The sequence below is a fragment of the Lycium barbarum genome, chromosome 7 (genome assembly GCF_019175385.1).
Source record: "Lycium barbarum isolate Lr01 chromosome 7, ASM1917538v2, whole genome shotgun sequence".
NCBI classification, from domain to species: domain Eukaryota; kingdom Viridiplantae; phylum Streptophyta; class Magnoliopsida; order Solanales; family Solanaceae; genus Lycium; species Lycium barbarum.
In genome coordinates this window covers 91,862,370-91,882,075 of record NC_083343.1, presented here as the reverse complement: position 1 = coordinate 91,882,075, position 19,706 = coordinate 91,862,370, and positions in this window count along the sequence as shown.

Below are 19,706 nucleotides of genomic sequence, written 5' to 3'. Positions count from 1 at the left end.
GTTTCTTGCCCTAGATCTAGTTTGAATACCAGAATCTAAGAGAATGATTATATTTTACAATGGATGAGATCCCTTATGCTTCCAATTTGATACTTGCACTTCAGGATTTTAAGGACTAGGTTCCTCTGTGTTGGATTCACTACTGACTTCACTAGAGGCTTGACCTTTATGATTGGTCTGTCGAACCTTAGAGGTTCTTGATACTACATCAACCACTCGATCCTCAACTTTGAGTGGAGTAATGGAGGGACCAGGTTCTTGTGTGATTTTTGGTGATTCTGCTGAATCTTCTTCATTGCTCTGCTTGACTTGGCTCATCAATTCAGTCTTTGCGTTTGATATTTCTATGGCTTCATCAGGAATTTTAGCAAAGTCCTCATCGTCAACTTCATCTGCATGTCTCCCTTTATCACCTAAATCATTTGATTCATCAAATATTACATGCACACTTTCTTCTACACATTGAGTTCTCTTGTTATAGACCTTGTAAGCCTTGCTATAAAAAGAATAACCAAGGAAGATTCCTTCATCACTTTTAGCATCAAACTTCCCCAAGGGCTCCTTACTATTGTTGAAAACAAAGCATCTGTAACCAAAAGATCTTAGGTAAGTAAGCTCGGGTTTGCTCCCATTGAGTAGTTCATAAGGAGTCTTCTCAAGCATGGACCTGATCATGCACCTGTTAATCAGGTGACAGGCAGTATTGATAGCTTCAGTCCAAAAACTCTTCGATATACCACTTTCTATCAACATTGTTCTGGCCATATCTTCAAGTGTTTTGTTTTCCATTTCCGCAACACCATTTTGTTGAGGTGTTCTTGATGCAGAAAAGTTGTGACTTATACCATTTTCAGCACATAATTCGTAACTTGGCATTGTCAAATTCAGTGCCATGATCAGATTTGGTACTCACAATGTGATTGCCCAGTTGCACTTGAATTTGTTTCATAAAGGAAACGAACACAGGGAATGTTTCATCATTGGTTCTTGGAAACAAGGTCCAAATGAATCTGGAGTAATCATCAACAATCGGAAACATATACTTCTTTCCTCTTCTGCTTGGAATTCTCATAGGCCCACAAAGATCCATATGAAGAAAATCAGGTAGGTACTCACTTCTTTCTTTAGTTGAAAGAGGATCTCACTTGCTTCCCTATTATGCATATAGTATACGCCTTGTGATCTTTGAACATGGTCTTTGGTAGCCCACAAACCAGGTCCTTCACAACAAGCTTGTTCAGCAAAGAAAAACTTGCATGTCCCAGCCATCTGTGCCATAGTTAAGCATCATCATCTATGGCACCAAGGCATGTCAAATCACTATAATTTAATGAATCAAAATCTACCACATAGATATTCTTGAACCTTTTTTCCATTAACACCACTTCACCAGATTTAATGTCAGTGACAGCGCAGAAATAGGACAAGAATTTTACTTCATTTCCCTTATCACAGATTTGAGACACACTCAACAAGCTATACTTCAAACCATTTACGTAGTACACATTTTCAATTGTATGAGAGAGTGTCTTGCCAATTTTTCCAAAACCAAGAATATATTATTTCTTGCCATTTCCAAAAGACACACTCCTTCCTTGGAAGGCTTTGAGTGAGAGGCAATCATCCATTCTTCCAGTCATATGCTTCGAGCAGCCACTATCCATGTACCATCTTTGACTGCCTCCTCTCGCTCCAGCTTGCAAACAGAGTCACCAATTAGACTTAGGAATCCAAACCAGCTTGGGTCCTTTATAGTGGTAAAACGGGTGAATTAAGCTTCTTTTAGCCCATACAAGTAAGATAGTTTTTTTTTCGGGGACAATGGCCCTCAACTTTGGATTTCTTTTCAATGAAATTCTTATTTTTTTGCAGTGACTGAAATTTGAATTTGCATGTTTCTTTATAATGGCCAGTCTGACCACAATGAGTGCACAACTAATTTTCAGCTGTAGTGACATATTTGTTGTGGGGATTATAGGAGATTTTGGCCTTTTGAAACCCAATGTCGTGCCTGCCTGCTCCATTACTCTTGTAAATAGAAGAAATTACATCAGAGGACCAGGTTCACTAAAATGACTTATCAAGCTTAATTTTTACCATTTTCAAATTTTCTTAAAGGTGCCTATTCTTTTCTAACTCAGTATTAAGACTCATTTTGGTTCTCCCAAGCTCAAGTTGAATCTTACTAGTCTGTTATTTTCCTTTAGAAGGAGTATCCATCTATTTTTTCATTATTTTTTAGCAATGAATTTTCTCTAGTTACTTCATCAACCTGTTCCTTAAAATCTACAATGCACACTACCATGTAATCCTTTTCTTGCTATAATTCACTAATTTCTTCAGCTAATGCAATCTTTTCTTCAATGACACTATGATATGCATCAATAATACACTTGCTAATGACATCAATTTTTTAGACTAATTATTCAAGTTCTTGCATCTAGAAAATTTACCTCATCCTCTTTATTATCGTCGAATCAGATTTAGCCATGAGTGAAAAGATTGATTCATAGCTCGAAGGTCCATCATCAGCAGCTATCAAGGAAGCATCTCCTTGATCATCTTCATCTTCAGATTCACTTAAGGAGTCTCCCCAGGCAGCCAGAGGCTTTTTCACCAAGTTATCAGCAGCTTCTCTTCTTTTGAATTTCATGTCAGGGACCTGGTTCCTCTTTGCAGTCTTTTCAGAGTTGTTCGTAGTAATCCTAATTGAATGTCTAGGTTTCCCACACTTGTAACAACATTCATTTCCTCTAGGATTTTTGCTTGTGTTTCCCTTTATTTAGAAATCACCATTTTTCTGGATCATCTTTCGAAACCTTCAAGTGAGATAAGCCGAGTCTGACTAATCTTCACTAGAGTCACCTTTAGCAGTAGCTTTAAGAGCCAGGTTCCTCTCATTCTTTGTCACCCTTCTTTCCTGATCTTATTTTCTTTTCAACTCATAAATTTTGAGATTTCCAATGAGTTCATCAGTGGTCAGTATTTGTAAGTCCTTGGCTTCAGTAATATCATTGACTTTGCTATCCCACGAACTAGGCAAAACACTAAGTAGCTTGCGAACCAGTTTGCTTGTAGGAATGATTTCACTAAGAGAAAGGAGTTCGTTGATTATGGAGGTGAATCTAGTATACATCTCATGAATAGATTCACCATTCTTCATCTTATAGAGTTCATACTCTGTGGTAAGCATGTCTATTTTGGAATGCTTTACCTGACTTGTTTCCTCATAAGCAGTTTGAAGTGCATCGTAAATCTCCTTCGCAGACTGAAATGACGAGATACGATTGTACTCATCAGCTCCAATACCACAAGCAAGGATTTTCGTGGCTCTTTAACTCTTTACAATAGCTTTTCAGTCAGTCTCATTGTACTATTTCCTCGACTTGGGACTGTTGCAACGCCAGCCTTATCTATCTTCATAGGAACAAAAGGACCATCACGGATGATGTCCCACAACTCAGAATCCTCAGCTATGAGGTAGTCATGCATCCTTGTCTTCCACCACCCTTAATATTTTCCATTGAATCTTGATGGTCTGGTGCTAGACTATCCTTTCTTTAGGTTTGGTGGAGCAGCCATTAGAAAGATTCTTTCAAGGTGTTAACCTTTTTAAAAGAACCTGCTCAAATGCCAATTGATAGAGAATATGAGTCCACCAAAAAGTATAGAGAACCAAGTTCTCTATCTGCTCCCTCGAATAAAACAGAAAATAAATAACACAAGATATTTATGTGGAAAAATCCTTACTCAAGAGATTAAAAACCACGACCTACCGAAGTAGAATTTTCCAAACTTCACTAATACTGAGCAACTTTCAGATTACAACCTATTGCAACCTAGGAATTAAACTCTTAATCCTTTCCCCCTTACAACAACTCTATTGTAAGACCGTTACAATAACTCTATTGCAAAGAACACACCTTGAATAACCTTAGCCAAGTAAAATTGAAAAGGTTGACACTCTATCGTACAAAAACACTTCTTGAAAGTAGCTTAGGAATACAAATAAGGAACGAAATACAAAGACTTAACAACCTAAGGAATCAAGACATCTTCAGTGTTGGAATCTGGTCTTTGTGTTTGTTGAAACTTTGTTCTTTAAGAGCACCTGGAGAACAGTGGCAGCTGACACTTTGAAATATATGATTTTTGATTTGCAAAGGGTTAGGGTTACACTTGTAACATGTTGTTTATGCAAAGGAGCATGTGAGATGATGTCAAGGAGACATTTTATGTGGTTTTGGTCTCTAGCAAACTGCAGCTATGCTGTTGTACTGCTGCCAATCGGTACAGTGTAACAACTTTTTAGCTGTAGAGTTGACCCTGCAACAACTAAGGAACCTGATCAAATATGGTCCCTATTAGGTTTCTCAAATATATTTGGCAACTTATCAAACCACTACATAGCATAACTTATCAGGAAAGAATAAAAAAAAATCTGAAATATGATGCAATCCCAATAATTATGCTATTCATTCTTCAATACTCCCCTTCAAGATAGTGCATAGATATCGATCATGCCCAGCTTGTTGCGAAGATAATCAACTTGAGTTCCACTCAGTGATTTTTTGAACAAATCAGCCAGCTACTCTTTCGTCTTCGCGTAACCAAGAGAAATCAAGTTTTCTTGATTCTCACGATTAAAATGACAATCAAATTCAATGTGTTTTAGTTTTCCATGATATACTGGATTTGAAGTGATATAAAGAGCAGCTTGATTATTACACCAAAGTTGTGCTGCTGTAGTATGCTTCGACCCAAGTTCTGCGGGAAGGTGGTGTATCCACATTATCTCACACGTAGTCTGTGTCATAGCTCTGCACTCAGATTCTACACTGGATTATGATACAACATTCTATTTCTTACTTTTCCATGATACCAAGTTTCCACCCACAAAGACACAATATCTAGTAGTAGACCTTCTATCTATCTTTGATCCAACCCAATCTGCTCTATAAAGCACTCAATATGAGAACGCCCAACACTTCTACACAATATGCCAAGTCCATAGCTCTTTTTATGTAACATAAAATATGTTCCAATGCTGCCCAATGTTTGACTGTTGGAGCGGACATGAACTGACTAATAACACATACAGAAAAGCAATATCTGAATGAGTTACATTGAAATAATATAATTTACCAACTTATCTTTTGTATCTCTCGGGATCGTCGAAGGGATCATCATCATCTTTCATAAGATGCACATTAGGAACAATTGGACTACTGCATGTCTTAACTGCCAACTTTCTAATTTCTGCAAGCAGGTCAAGAATATACTTTCTCTGAGACAAAAAAATTCTCTTTTATTGCTTCGGCTTCCACTCCCAAGAAGTATTTAAACTACCTCAAATCCTTTGTGTGAAATCTAGTATGTATAAAGGACTTCAAGGAGGAAATCCCAGTAGAATCACATCCTATTATTACAATATCATCAACATATACAACTAGGAAAATAGTGCCAGCTGTCGATTTTTTAGAAAAGATTGATTGATCACATTTACTCTTTTTCAGTCCAAACTCCTAAACTACCTCACTAAACTTGTCAAAGCAAGCTCGAGGACTCTGCTTCAAGCCATACAAGGATTTCTTCAAATGAAAAACATTCTCATAATCCCGTTGGGCAACAAAAATAGGTGGTTCGCCTTACCCTTACGTCACTCTTTTGATGAGGCTAAAATCTCTTGCTTACATATCTTTCTCGCAACGCGAGGCTTATTGATGAGCCCTTCAATTGTTCCTCCTTGTGTCAAGTCTTGCCAAATCATCTCATCGCTATTCGTTTTCGTTGAAGCACTTCCTACAAACATGAAACATGTAATAACCACAAAACAACCCGATAACAACATGAACCACACAATTACGCACAAGGTATGAGGAAATAATGTACTAGAATTATAGACTTCTAGTCGAATATCACTTCCCCAAATGAAAATGTCACGCCCCACAACCCACCCTAGACATGACAGGCATCTGATGCTACGAACAACACCGGAAACACCTTATGAATTAATAACAACAAGTCCCTTTTTTTTATAATCTTTCATTAACCAATTAAAAGATGTTATAAAGAGAATAGACAAACACATGCTCATAATTTAAGAAATAAAATTAGGGGAATTCTGTAATAAATAGATTGACAAAGCGTAGAAATACCCATGAGAGTCGAACAACGACTCAACCAATACCCACAAAACAACATCTGTCTATAGAGCCTCTAATATAATGAATAAATGTCTAACTAAAAGCAATAAGGAAACTAGAGGGTGTTCTACAAATGAAGGTGTGGGCTCACCAAAAGTCTAGAAAGCAGCAAGCACTCCTAATTCGCGAGATCTGTACCTGCTCTTTTTCGTTACCTAACATACCATAAAAAACGACAATGGTATGCCTGAGTACTGGGTACTCAGTGCATGTCTCGGGGACAATAAGTAATATAATAAAATAATACAATAATGATTAGTGAAAACAGTTCCAATAGAATAATTTGAAATCAAAGACGAGATCAATCGTACAACTCAAAATCATCAATAGAAAACCATCAAGACAAATATATGTCTTTTCCAATTTAGTATACCATTTATTACCATTTGAGTCTTTTTCATTCGAGAGCAATATCATCAACAAGCCACTCACAGGCGAACAAGTTCACTATCATCAATAAGTCATTCACAGGAAACAAAGATACGAAATACGCCACTCACAGGCAACCAAGATACAAAACAAGCCACTCATAGGCAACCAAGATACGAAACAAGCCACTCACAGGCAGATCAAACAATCGATACTCCGGGCTAGGAAGCCACGAAGGCTAATTGTCCTCTAGACTAGCACAACACTAGAGGCACCGAGCTATACTCTTCAGAGGTCAATCGTCCTCTGGACTGACACAGTAATAGATGCACCAAGATATACTCCTCGGAGTTCAATCATCCTCTGGACTGACATGGCAAAAGATGCACTTGGCTATACGCCTCAGAGTCAATCATCCTCTAGACTGACACAGCAATAGATGCACCGGGCTATACGTCTCAGAGTCAATCATCCTCTGGACTGACACAGCAATACTCTTATTGATATGTAAGGATCCATAACGTATAATCTTCCAATAGACTAGCACAGCTTTCCCATACAGGCCTAAATACAAACAAGATACCAATCATAGCATATTAGCTAAATCACCCATCATGTTATAGAAACCGAATCCCAAATGGCATGGAAGCCGAATCACAAGTCATATTATGATAGTCAAATTACTCATTATGGATTATGTTCATCATCCCATTATAGAGGTACATCAAATCATTTCAGTTAGAAAACCGGGCTCACCTCTTTAAACAAGTTTCAAGTGCAACACAATCCATTAAAGAGCCTTCACATGAGATAGTCAAGCACTTAAATTATCAATTTTAAACATCCCTTTTGGGGTAATTCAAGTTCGAATACCACATCCTTATATAACAAATTTTCAATCATCCTTTAGAGAGGGAAACAATCATGAATATGTATATATAATATAGTATAAACAAGGTTTAATGTGGGCTTGTCCCTCACGCACACAAACCATAACTAAATTCACATAAATCGTTTCAAAAGAGTATGTTCAAAAAGAGAGATACAAATCAAATCACCTTTATAGTCAAAAAGGATTTTTAAAAAGAGACGTATGTCCAAAGAAGGTTTTCAAAAGAGACATACCTCAATTCCCGCTAAAATGGTACCAGCAGAATTTCCAAGGTTCAACAATCACTCTACAGTAGGTTAATAATGACAAAGTTCAGAACTTTAACCAAATTCAAAGAATTCCCACCCTTATCGCAAAACTAGGGTTTTTTGTGCCCAAAAACGTGTTCTTGAATCCCCCATGGATTCTAATTATTTCTAATATCTTAACTAGTCCCATCCCTCTTAGTAACCTTAGTAAGAATCATAGAACATACCTTTAAGAAGTTTCCCAAAGTCTCCTTCAATTTATTTTTCTTCGATTTTCAAGAATCTATGGTTTGGAGGATGAACTAGTGTTAATTTGATGTTAGTGTCACGACCCAACTAGGGGCCGCGACGGGTACCCGGAGCTAGTTACCGAGCACCGCTCACTCTACTACTTATCTTGCCCATCTAATATTCTTTTGTCAATTTACATGCCAGTTGTAGGAAAATCATAATTAAACAAACATAAATACTTTATATACAATTGCCTTTCGGCCATCAAAATACTATACATGCATATGAAAACGTCTTGTGAGACCATCTAACCCACACTGCGTATCTACGAGCCTCTACTAACATACTGTATATACATGGACGGAACAAGACTCGGTCGTGCCCAAAATATGCATATATATATATATATACCAAAAGGATAATCCTAAGCACCTCCGGACAATGGACTGCTTTCAACCAGCTGACTGCTACTGAGGATCTGGGCCAAGCTCTCCTCCCTGTCTACCTGTGGGCATGAACACAGCGTCCGAAGAAAGGACGTCAGTACGAATGTTGTACTGAGTATGAGAAGCATAAACAATGAAAGAAAACATCAACAATATAGTGATCACATCAACATGAAATATCTGGATCTGTCTGATAATCATAAAGGAAATCATGCATGTCATCTTACTCATACTCATCCTCATAACATAGATGCATCATATGCAAGCTGCCCATCCATGTCGGAACGGTGTGATAATCAATAATATTAGCCCGCGTCCAGGCCTCCCGCGTCCGGGGTACCATCTTATGCCGCCCACTAGTGGTGTCTGCCCATGCCCGAAGGCCATGGTGTATCCGTATAGCTGCCCGCCTTGGCGGTGACTGCCCGGCCAACTAGGCACGGTGTGAAATGCTTATGTCATGCTTATCATAAAATGCTCATAATAACAATATACTCATCATAAAATACTTATCTCATGGTAATACATGCATAAAGCTCAAGATCAACCTTACTCTATCGGGGTGACGTAAGGTCGTGATCCCCCGATTCCATTATGGAACAACTATTAATACCCTGCCTCACCTTGAAAGAACTAGTACATAAGGCGAGTGTAAGCGATAATTAACATCATCATTATACTAGCATCATCATATCGTATAACTTATCTCATATGGACATTCATATGTGTAGGCTTTTAACTTCTTAGAAAGTGAGTGCTCATGAAGGGAATAGGAAGTTACATCAATGATTCATGCCATTAGAAAGAAAGACTAGCCTCACATACCTTGGTCGCTTAGCTAAGATGTCGCTCACTTATTCTTCGTCGATATCACGTCGTTACCTTCATAAGAGAATCCGTATCACCATTAATAAACTAACTACAAGAACGTATCGCAATTTCTAGGAAAAGTCGTACAACGCTTCCAACGTTCGTACCATTTTTCTCATGTTTCATATCACTCCCAACATTTATAATTCTACTGTCAAAATCGTACTCAACATTCATCATTTACATACAATTGGCAAAATTCACCATTTTCCTCAATTTTTCCCCTTATTTCTACTTCTAGCTTATCCTTGCGTTTTCATACATTAATTGCTTGTTTCGTGATATAAACATCATTTATAACGTATTTGTATTCATGACACTTCAATGTTCATAGTTCAATTCTACTATCCTTCATTTATGTCACTATTCACTCAACAATGACCCATTTCTATGTCTTTCTACATTTCAAGTGTCTATGTTTTCCAATACCTCAAACAACATGGAATAATCATGAAACTTACCTTGGATAGTGGTTGAACAACCCTTGAGTTGAAATTCTTCATTTAGCCAAAACCCTAGTTCCACCTTCTTGGGAATTTCTTGACTTGGATGATGCCTTGATGTGTTCTTGCACTTGGTTTCATAGATTTTGTGTTGTTGGACTTGATATCCCCTTTGATTCTCTTGGGTTCTTGTGGATGGAGTGTTTGGAAAGTTCTAGAGGTTTCCTGAGTTGCATGAATGGTGAATGAAATAAAATGAGGCCAAATGTTCCTTTTAATAACTCAAAGATAAGGTTTAATGAATTTCTGTCGGGATGAACAGTGACCGTAATGCGCAGTTTACGGACCGTATTTTGATTTACGGTCCGTCCTGGTGAACGTGTTTAAGCATTCTCTCAAAAGCAGAGAGTTTGGCTGGTGGACAGGGCAGTTTACGACCTGGTTTACGGTCCGTAAACCAGTTTACAGGCCGTAAACTGGGTCGTATTTAACCATATTCAACAATTTCCAGAAAGTTGAGATTTTTGGCAGGTTGAAGGACGAGTGCACTATACGGTCCGTAAACCACTATACGGTCCGTATAGTGCCATATACGACCACTGGCAGTGAATTTCTCTGCAACTTTATTATTTTTCCGAGATTTCATAATTAGCCATTCCCGACTTAGTGAAACACCATACACTCATCATACCAATACGGGAAAACTTCCGAGGTGTAACATTCTTCCCCCCTTTTGGAACATTCGTCCTCGAATGTTCGACACTCGGGGATTCTAGAAAATTTTTGCCAGAGTTTCCTTTGTAATTTGGCACTACCAATTTACCACAACGACCCATAATATCATCGCCTCACAAGGCTATATCACAATTTCAACACATTTACGGCCACACACGACCAAAAACATAAAATTAAAACATTCATACCTCATATCGTCGACGTCTCATCTTGAATCTCTTCTGGGAATTAGAACAAATGGGGGTACATAGATTTCATCTTCTCCTCCCCTTCCCAAGTCATTTCTTCCCGATTATCGTTCCGCCACAGAACTTTGACTGAAGCAACCTTTTTATTCTGAAGCCTTCGCACTTGTCTATCCAAAATAGCAATGGGCACTTCTTCGTATGTCAACTTCTCTGTCACTTGTACATCATCAATCGGAACAATCCTCGTGGGGTCTCCAATACACTTGCGGAGCATCGAAACATGGAATACTGGGTGTACAGATTCGAGCTCTGAAGGCAAGTCCAATTCGTAGGCTGCTCTACCCACCTTACGGATGATTCGATAAGGTCCAATGTATCTTGGACTCAATTTCCCCTTTCTGCCGAACCTCATTACTCCCTTCATTGGCGAGACTTTCAAGAATACCCAATCATTAGCTTGAAATTCTAAATCCCGTCGGCGGTTGTCCGCATAAGACTTTTGGCGACTTTGAGCTGTTAATAGTCGGTCTCGAATCAATTTAACCTTTTCAACCGCTTGTTGGATTAAGTCGGGGCCTATCAATTGTACTTCTCCGGTTTCAAACCATCCAATTGGAGATCTACATTTTCTTCCATATAAGGCTTCATACGGGGCCATTTGAATGCTGGAATGATAGCTGTTATTATAGGCAAATTCAATAAGAGGCAAATGCTCATCCCAACTACCACCGAAGTCCAGCACACATGCTCGTAGCATATCTTCGAAGGTCTGAATAGTGCGCTCGGCTTGTCCGTCGGTCTGCGGATGGAACGCCGTGCTGAGCTTGACTTGGGTACCTAGACCTTCTTGAAAGGACTTCCAGAACTTGGCTGTGAACTGTGCCCCTCTGTCTGTGATAATGGCCAAAGGAATACCGTGAAGTCGTACAATCTCCTTGAGATACAATTTAGCATAATCTTCCGCTGAGTATGTGGTTCTAACGGGGAGGAAATGAGCTGATTTCGTGAGTCTATCCACGATCACCCATATAGAGTCACACTTCCCTCGCGTACGGGGTAATACTACCACAAAATCCATATTAATTTCTTCCCATTTCCACGTAGGAATTTCCATTGCTTGCAATAAGCCTCCTGGCTTTTGATGCTCGACTTTTACTTGCTGGCAATTCGGACATTGGGCTACAAATTCTGCTATATCTCGCTTCATGCCATCCCACCAATATATCGATTTAAGATCATGGTACATCTTGGTTGCACCTGGATGAATAGAATACCGGGAATAATGTGCTTCCTCTAAAATCCGTTGGCGCAAGTTTGCCACATCCGGTACACATAACCTGTCCTGATATCTAAGGACCCCTTCTATGGAAACTTCGAATGGAGACTTTTCTTTTTCGTGAGCTTGATCTCGATAATGGCTTAACTGAGGATCTTCATATTGTCGTTCCTTCACTTCTAGATTCAATGATGAAACTGTGGGGTTATTAACGCTAATACCTGCATCTCCTGAATCAATTGGTCGTACGCCAAGACTTGATAACCGATGGACCTCACGAACCATTTCTCGCTTTTCCGAAGGAACTCCACATAAACTACCCATTGATCGGCGGCTAAGTGCATCTGCCACTACATTCGCCTTTCCTAGGTGATATAGAATGTTCACATCGTAATCCTTCAGTAATTCTAACCATCGCCTTTGCCGCAGGTTCAACTCCTTCTGTTTGAAAATATATTGAAGGCTTTTGTGATCCGTATAGATGTCAACACGTACACCATACAAGTAGTGTCTCCATATTTTCAATGCATGAATGACAACGGCTAATTCAAGATCATGAGTCGGATAATTCTGTTCATGCCTTCGCAACTGTCTCGAGGCATATGCAATGACTCTACCATGCTGCATTAATACACATCCTATTCCCACACCTGAGGCATCACAATATATGACATAGCCATCGGACCCTTCTGGAAATGTTAGCACTGGCGCTGAGGTCAACTTGTTTTTCAACTCTTGGAAACTACGCTCACAGGCATCATTCCACTGGAATTTAGCCAACTTCTGAGTTAACTTCGTCAATGGGGCTGAAATAGATGAGAAGCCCTCTACAAATCTCCTGTAATACCCTGCTAACCCAAGAAAACTACGAACTTCTGTAGGTGTCGTAGGCCTTGGCCAAGTCTTCACAGCTTCTATTTTCTGAGTGTTGACTCGGATACCATCATCTGAAATAACATGACCTAGAAATCCCACGGATTTTAGCCAAAACTCGCACTTCCAAAACTTTGCATACAATTCCCGATCTCGAAGAACGCCAAGAACAATTCTTAGATGATTTGCATGTTCTGACTCTGTGCGAGAATATACCAGGATATCGTCGATAAACACTATCACAAAAAGATCCAAGAACGGCCTGAACACATTATTCATTAAATTCATGAACACCGCCGGGGCGTTCGTCAACCCAAACGACATTACTCGGAACTCGTAATGGCCGTACCTCGTTCTGAAGGCTGTCTTGGGAATGTCTTCTTCTCTGATCCTCACTTGATGATAACCCGATCTTAGGTCTATCTTAGAAAACCACTTAGCACCTTGTAATTGATCGAACAAGTCGTCGATTCTGGGAAGGGGATATCTGTTCTTCACAGTCACCCTGTTCAACTGTCTATAATCGATACACATTCGTAGCGACCCATCTTTCTTTCGCACGAACAAGACCGGTGCTCCCCACGGTGATGAACTGGGTCTAATAATACCCTTCTCGAGTAAGTCCTTCAACTGTGCCTTTAGTTCTTTCAACTCTGCCGGAGCCATTCGATAGGGAGGAATAGAAATAGGCTCGGTGTCCGGCAATACATCGATGGCAAAATCAATTTTCCTTTCTGGAGGAAGACCTGGTAACTCGTCGGGAAACACATCTGGGAATTCATTCACTACCGGAACCGACTGAAAAGTGGGCACTTCCGTTTTCGTGTCCTGAACCCGAACTAGATGACAAACATAACCCTTGACTATCATCTTTCTCGCCTTAAGGTAGGAAATAAACCTACCCTTTGGGGAAACTGTATTACCCTTCCACTCGAGTATGGGCTCTCCCAGAAATTTGAATCGAACTACCTTTGTCCGGCAACGCACATTAGCATAGCATGACGCCTACCAGTCCATACCCATAATTACGTCAAAATCTATCATCTCAAGCTCAATCAAATCAGCCTTTGTCTGACGATCACGTATAATGACTACACAGTTCTTATATACTTGCCTCGCTATTACAGGATCACCAACCGGAGTGAATACTTCGAAAGGTTTAATTGGCTCGGGTCTCACCCCAACACAATCAGCAATATACGGAGTAATATATGAGAAGGTAGAACCTGGATCAATCAGAGCATATACGTCACGGGAAAATATAGTCAGGGTACCTGTGACAACATCTGGGGAAGACTCGAGATCCTGTCGCCCAGCTAAAGCATACACACGGGGCTGAACAGCACCTGAAGTAGATGCTCCCCCTCTACCTCTGCCTCTACCTGTTGGGGTTTGGGGAGTCTGTGCTGTCGGGCGTGCTGAAGAAGAACCCGCTGCTGAACCTGTAGGCTGAGTCCCAGCTCTATCCCTCGCTGAGGGGCAATTTCTCATCATGTGACCAACTTGCCCGCAAGCATAACAAGCATCCGAACCCTGACGACACCGTCCGGAATGTAATTTGCCACACTGGCTACACCGCGGTACTGGAGGTCTCCTCTGACTATCATCTCCCTGGTACTGAGAACTTGGGGCCCTCGAACTCTGACCCTGCCCTGACTGGAAAGAGCGATCGAACCTTCCGTCTGAGAATCTGGGAGGCGCACTAGTCGCGGACTGACCTGAGTGCCTGGGATGTGTCTGTCTCGATCCCTCTCTATACTCACTGTTCTCTCCCATAGACCTAGCCCTCTTACCTTGTCTTCTGTCACCATCACGATCACTTCTTTGCTGTCGTTGTTGTTCCTCGAGATTCTGAGCATGGGCCTGTATCCGGGAAATATCCATCCCGTCTTGCAAGGAGGCCGTCAAACAATCTCTGTACAAATGTGGCCCCAGACCACTCACAAATCTATAGATTCTGTCTCCCATATTGGCCACCATAGTCGGAGCATATCGAGCCAATGAGTTGAATTGCATGCTATACTCTCGGGCACTCATACCCCTTTGCTTTAAATTCAGGAACTTGTCCGCTCTAGCTCGGCGGACTTCGGGTGGCAAGTAGTGACGAATAAAGGCATCTACAAACTCTTGCCATACGGGAGGTGGAACATTTTCTCCTCTTGTTATCACCCAATTCTTATACCATAACACCGCCACATCGCGGAGTCTATAGGAAGCCAACTCCACGGATTCGGTCTCGGAAGCATGGATAATCTCTAAAGTCCTCAACATCTCATCGATAAAATTTTGCGGATCTTCATCTGGCTTCGACCCAAAAAATTCTGGAGGATTTAAGGCCATAAAGTCACGGGCTCTCGTGCTAGCTGAACGATCCCTTGGACCCGCATCCTGTCGTTGTGCCTGAGCGGCAACCAATTGTGTCAATAAATGGATGGCCTCGGACACTTGTTGACCCGAAACACCCGGTGGAGGAATCGGAGCTGAGGCTCCTCCCTGCTCTCCTACATTGGGCGCGGCCTCACTTTGCGATTCGCTTTCCTCTACATTTGCCGGAGGCTCTCTTTCCGCCTGCCTCTTTGTCGTAGCTTTGCCCTTCTGGGCAGCTGTAGCTTTTCCCTTTGGCGGCATTTTCTGAAACCATAACGCACTTTTAGGAAAAATATAATCCTAAGCATGGCTCTATCGCACGATTTCATGAGAAGAAGGATGGTCATTTTCCTAAATGCCCTGTAGCCTCTTGTTTATTAGCGTGGCGCGCAACACACCATAAACAAGACTCTACTAGACACGGCTCGCAGACACTTCCTAGGACGAACTGCTCTGATACCACTTCTGTCACGACCCAACTAGGGGCCGCGACGGGTACCCGGAGCTAGTTACCGAGCACCGCTCACTCTACTACTTATCTTGCCCATCTAATATTCTTTTGTCAATTTACATGCCAGTTGTAGGAAAATCATAATTAAACAAACATAAATACTTTATATACAATTGCCTTTCGGCCATCAAAATACTATACATGCATATGAAAACGTCTTGTGAGACCATCTAACCCACACTGCGTATCTACGAGCCTCTACTAACATACTGTATATACATGGACGGAACAAGACTCGGTCGTGCCCAAAATATGCATATATATATATATATATATACCAAAAGGATAATCCTAAGCACCTCCGGACAATGGACTGCTTTCAACCAGCTGACTGCTACTGAGGATCTGGGCCAAGCTCTCCTCCCTGTCTACCTGTGGGCATGAACACAGCGTCCGAAGAAAGGACGTCAGTACGAATGTTGTACTGAGTATGAGAAGCATAAACAATGAAAGAAAACATCAACAATATAGTGATCACATCAACATGAAATATCTGGATCTGTCTGATAATCATAAAGGAAATCATGCGTGTCATCGTACTCACACTCATCCTCATAACATAGATGCATCATATGCAAGCTGCCCGTCCATGTCGGAACGGTGTGATAATCAATAATATTAGCCCGCGTCCAGGCCTCCCGCGTCCGGGGTACCATCTCATGCCGCCCACTAGTGGTGTCTGCCCATGCCCGAAGGCCATGGTGTATCCGTATAGCTGCCCGCCTTGGCGGTGACTGCCCGGCCAACTAGGCACGGTGTGAAATGCTTATGTCATGCTTATCATAAAATGCTCATAATAATAATATACTCATCATAAAATACTTATCTCATGGTAATACATGCATAAAGCTCAAGATCAACCTTACTCTATCGGGGTGACGTAAGGTCGTGATCCCCCGATTCCATTATGGAACAACTATTAATACCCTACCTCACCTTGAAAGAACTAGTACATAAGGCGAGTGTAAGCGATAATTAACATCATCATTATACTAGCATCATCATATCGTATAACTTATCTCATATGGACATTCATATGTGTAGGCTTTTAACTTCTTAGAAAGTGAGTGCTCATGAAGGGAATAGGAAGTTACATCAATGATTCATGCCATTAGAAAGAAAGACTAGCCTCACATACCTTGGTCGCTTAGCTAAGATGTCGCTCACTTATTCTTCGTCGATATCACGTCGTTACCTTCATAAGAGAATCCGTATCACCATTAATAAACTAACTACAAGAACGTATCGCAATTTCTAGGAAAAGTCGTACAACGCTTCCAACGTTCGTACCATTTTTCTCATGTTTCATATCACTCCCAACATTTATAATTCTACTGTCAAAATCGTACTCAACATTCATCATTTACATACAATTGGCAAAATTCACCATTTTCCTCAAATTTTCCCCTTATTTCTACTTCTAGCTTATCCTTGCGTTTTCATACATTAATTGCTTGTTTCGTGATATAAACATCATTTATAACGTATTTGTATTCATGACACTTCAATGTTCATAGTTCAATTCTACTATCCTTCATTTATGTCACTATTCACTCAACAATGACCCATTTCTATGTCCTTCTACATTTCAAGTGTCTATGTTTTCCAATACCTCAAACAACATGGAATAATCATGAAACTTACCTTGGATAGTGGTTGAACAACCCTTGAGTTGAAATTCTTCATTTAGCCAAAACCCTAGTTCCACCTTCTTGGGAATTTCTTGACTTGGATGATGCCTTGATGTGTTCTTGCACTTGGTTTCATAGATTTTGTGTTGTTGGACTTGATATCCCCTTTGATTCTCTTGGGTTCTTGTGGATGGAGTGTTTGGAAAGTTCTAGAGGTTTCCTGAGTTGCATGAATGGTGAATGAAATAAAATGAGGCCAAATGTTCCTTTTAATAACTCAAAGATAAGGTTTAATGAATTTCTGTCGGGATGAACAGTGACCGTAATGCGCAGTTTACGGACCGTATTTTGATTTACGGTCCGTCCTGGTGAACGTGTTTAAGCATTCTCTCAAAAGCAGAGAGTTTGGCTGGTGGACAGGGCAGTTTACGACCTGGTTTACGGTCCGTAAACCAGTTTACGGGCCGTAAACTGGGTCGTATTTAATCATATTCAACAATTTCCAGAAAGTTGAGATTTTTGGCAGGTTGAAGGACGAGTGCACTATACGGTCCGTAAACCACTATACGGTCCGTATAGTGCCATATACGACCACTGGCAGTGAATTTCTCTGCAACTTTATTATTTTTCCGAGATTTCATAATTAGCCATTCCCGACTTAGTGAAACACCATACACTCATCATACCAGTACGGGAAAACTTCCGAGGTGTAACAGTTAGATTGATGAATTAATGATGGGAATTAATCAACAGCTTACCTTATATCTTTTGAGAAAACACTAGGATTGTTTCCTCTAAAAAAAGTCGGACAAAATAAAGTGGGAATGAATATAACGAAGTTCGGCTTTTATAAAATTCAGAAAAAATCGCGTAAGGCATAAAATGACCCGGTACGTCACCTGGACGCTGCCCAGGGCGATGCGTAAGGTGCGTCTATTTTGACAGTGTCAAAATTTTGAGTTTTCTGAAAATTTGACCTAGGCCCCGCCTAAGGAAACGCCCAGGGCGCCATGCATGCCTGATTTTTACACTACACTGACGATGTTCAGTAAAATGGGCATAACTCCTACATAGAGCTCCGTTGGAGCTGGGCGACCTGTCGTTGGAAAGGTATAGGACTTACAAATTTCGTGAAGAAAGTTATCCGAAATTCCTAATAGATTTTCACGAAACTGGCTTAGAAGTCAGACCTACCGAAATTTAGATGAGTTTGAGAACTCTTACGAACATCACTATTTGGTTTGACTTCAAAACGACTTCTTATTATTGACACATAATTTTCACCTCATAAAACGTATATTTTTAATTTCCATATTTCCCGAGTCCAAGACGGGGTGAGGATGCCCTTAAAAAATTAAAAATTTAAAAATCCCGAGAAAATTACAAAAATTGACGTTTAATTATTATTTTTCATAAAGAAATTATGAGTTATTTACTTTTACAAACGTGATTTGAAAAGAAGATACGCATCTCGTTCTGTCTAACTCGGAAAAATTGTTAATTAAAACGACGCATGAATTACGGTTTACTCTTGACCGCATTTTTCATATTCTTGAATATCCTCCGAAACTATATCAATATTAGGATCGTTTCGAAGCTAATATTTTAAATTTGCGAGTTTTAAATTTTAATTAGCCTAAATAACTATTTTATTTAGTTGTATATGTATTTATATTGCTTAGTCACTATTTGATTTAAATTGGGAGGGGGACTATTTTAAAAACTCTTAAAAACTAGGGGGGGGGGGGGGGGGGGGAGGAGTTCATAAAAAATAAAGGGTGTAAGTTTATTAAAAATAAACTTCCACCTCTCACTCTTTTATTTTCATTGACACGACCACTCCTTCCTCTTTGAGAGGCGATTTTAGGGTTCCACCCATGGTGGTCAACCCACGGCGATTTATGGCTATTTTTGGCTAGATTTTTTAGGACTTTTGTTCCTTGTTGTGAGTTCTCGTAATTTCCAGTTTTAATTCCGTTCAAATTTTATTTTTTGTACCAAATCAAATCGCGTTACGGTTTGTTAGTCTAGGTTTCTTTGTGTTATGGTTGTCATAGGTAGGTCCTTGAGCCCTTTGCCATCTTGTGCACCATAAACACTCAATGAAAGAACCTAAGGGGAAACTTCCTAAGTGGATTAGTGGTTGGGTATGATTTTGAGGGATTTTTATCTTGTTTTGTATTATTGAACCGTTATGTGGTGGTAATTTTGTTTTATTGATGACAAGGCATGCTATCATAATATTTTCTGATTTTTATTTGTTCTTTTCGGGTACACTTAGTTAGATTCTTAGCTGATTATTGTGATTTATGTGAAAATCTGGCTGGAAAAAGTACCATTGGTACAAATGTGCTGAAAATGGGGTCTGTCCTTGGAAAAAATTGAATTTGTTTAGGATAGGATTTTGGGAATTGGAGGGA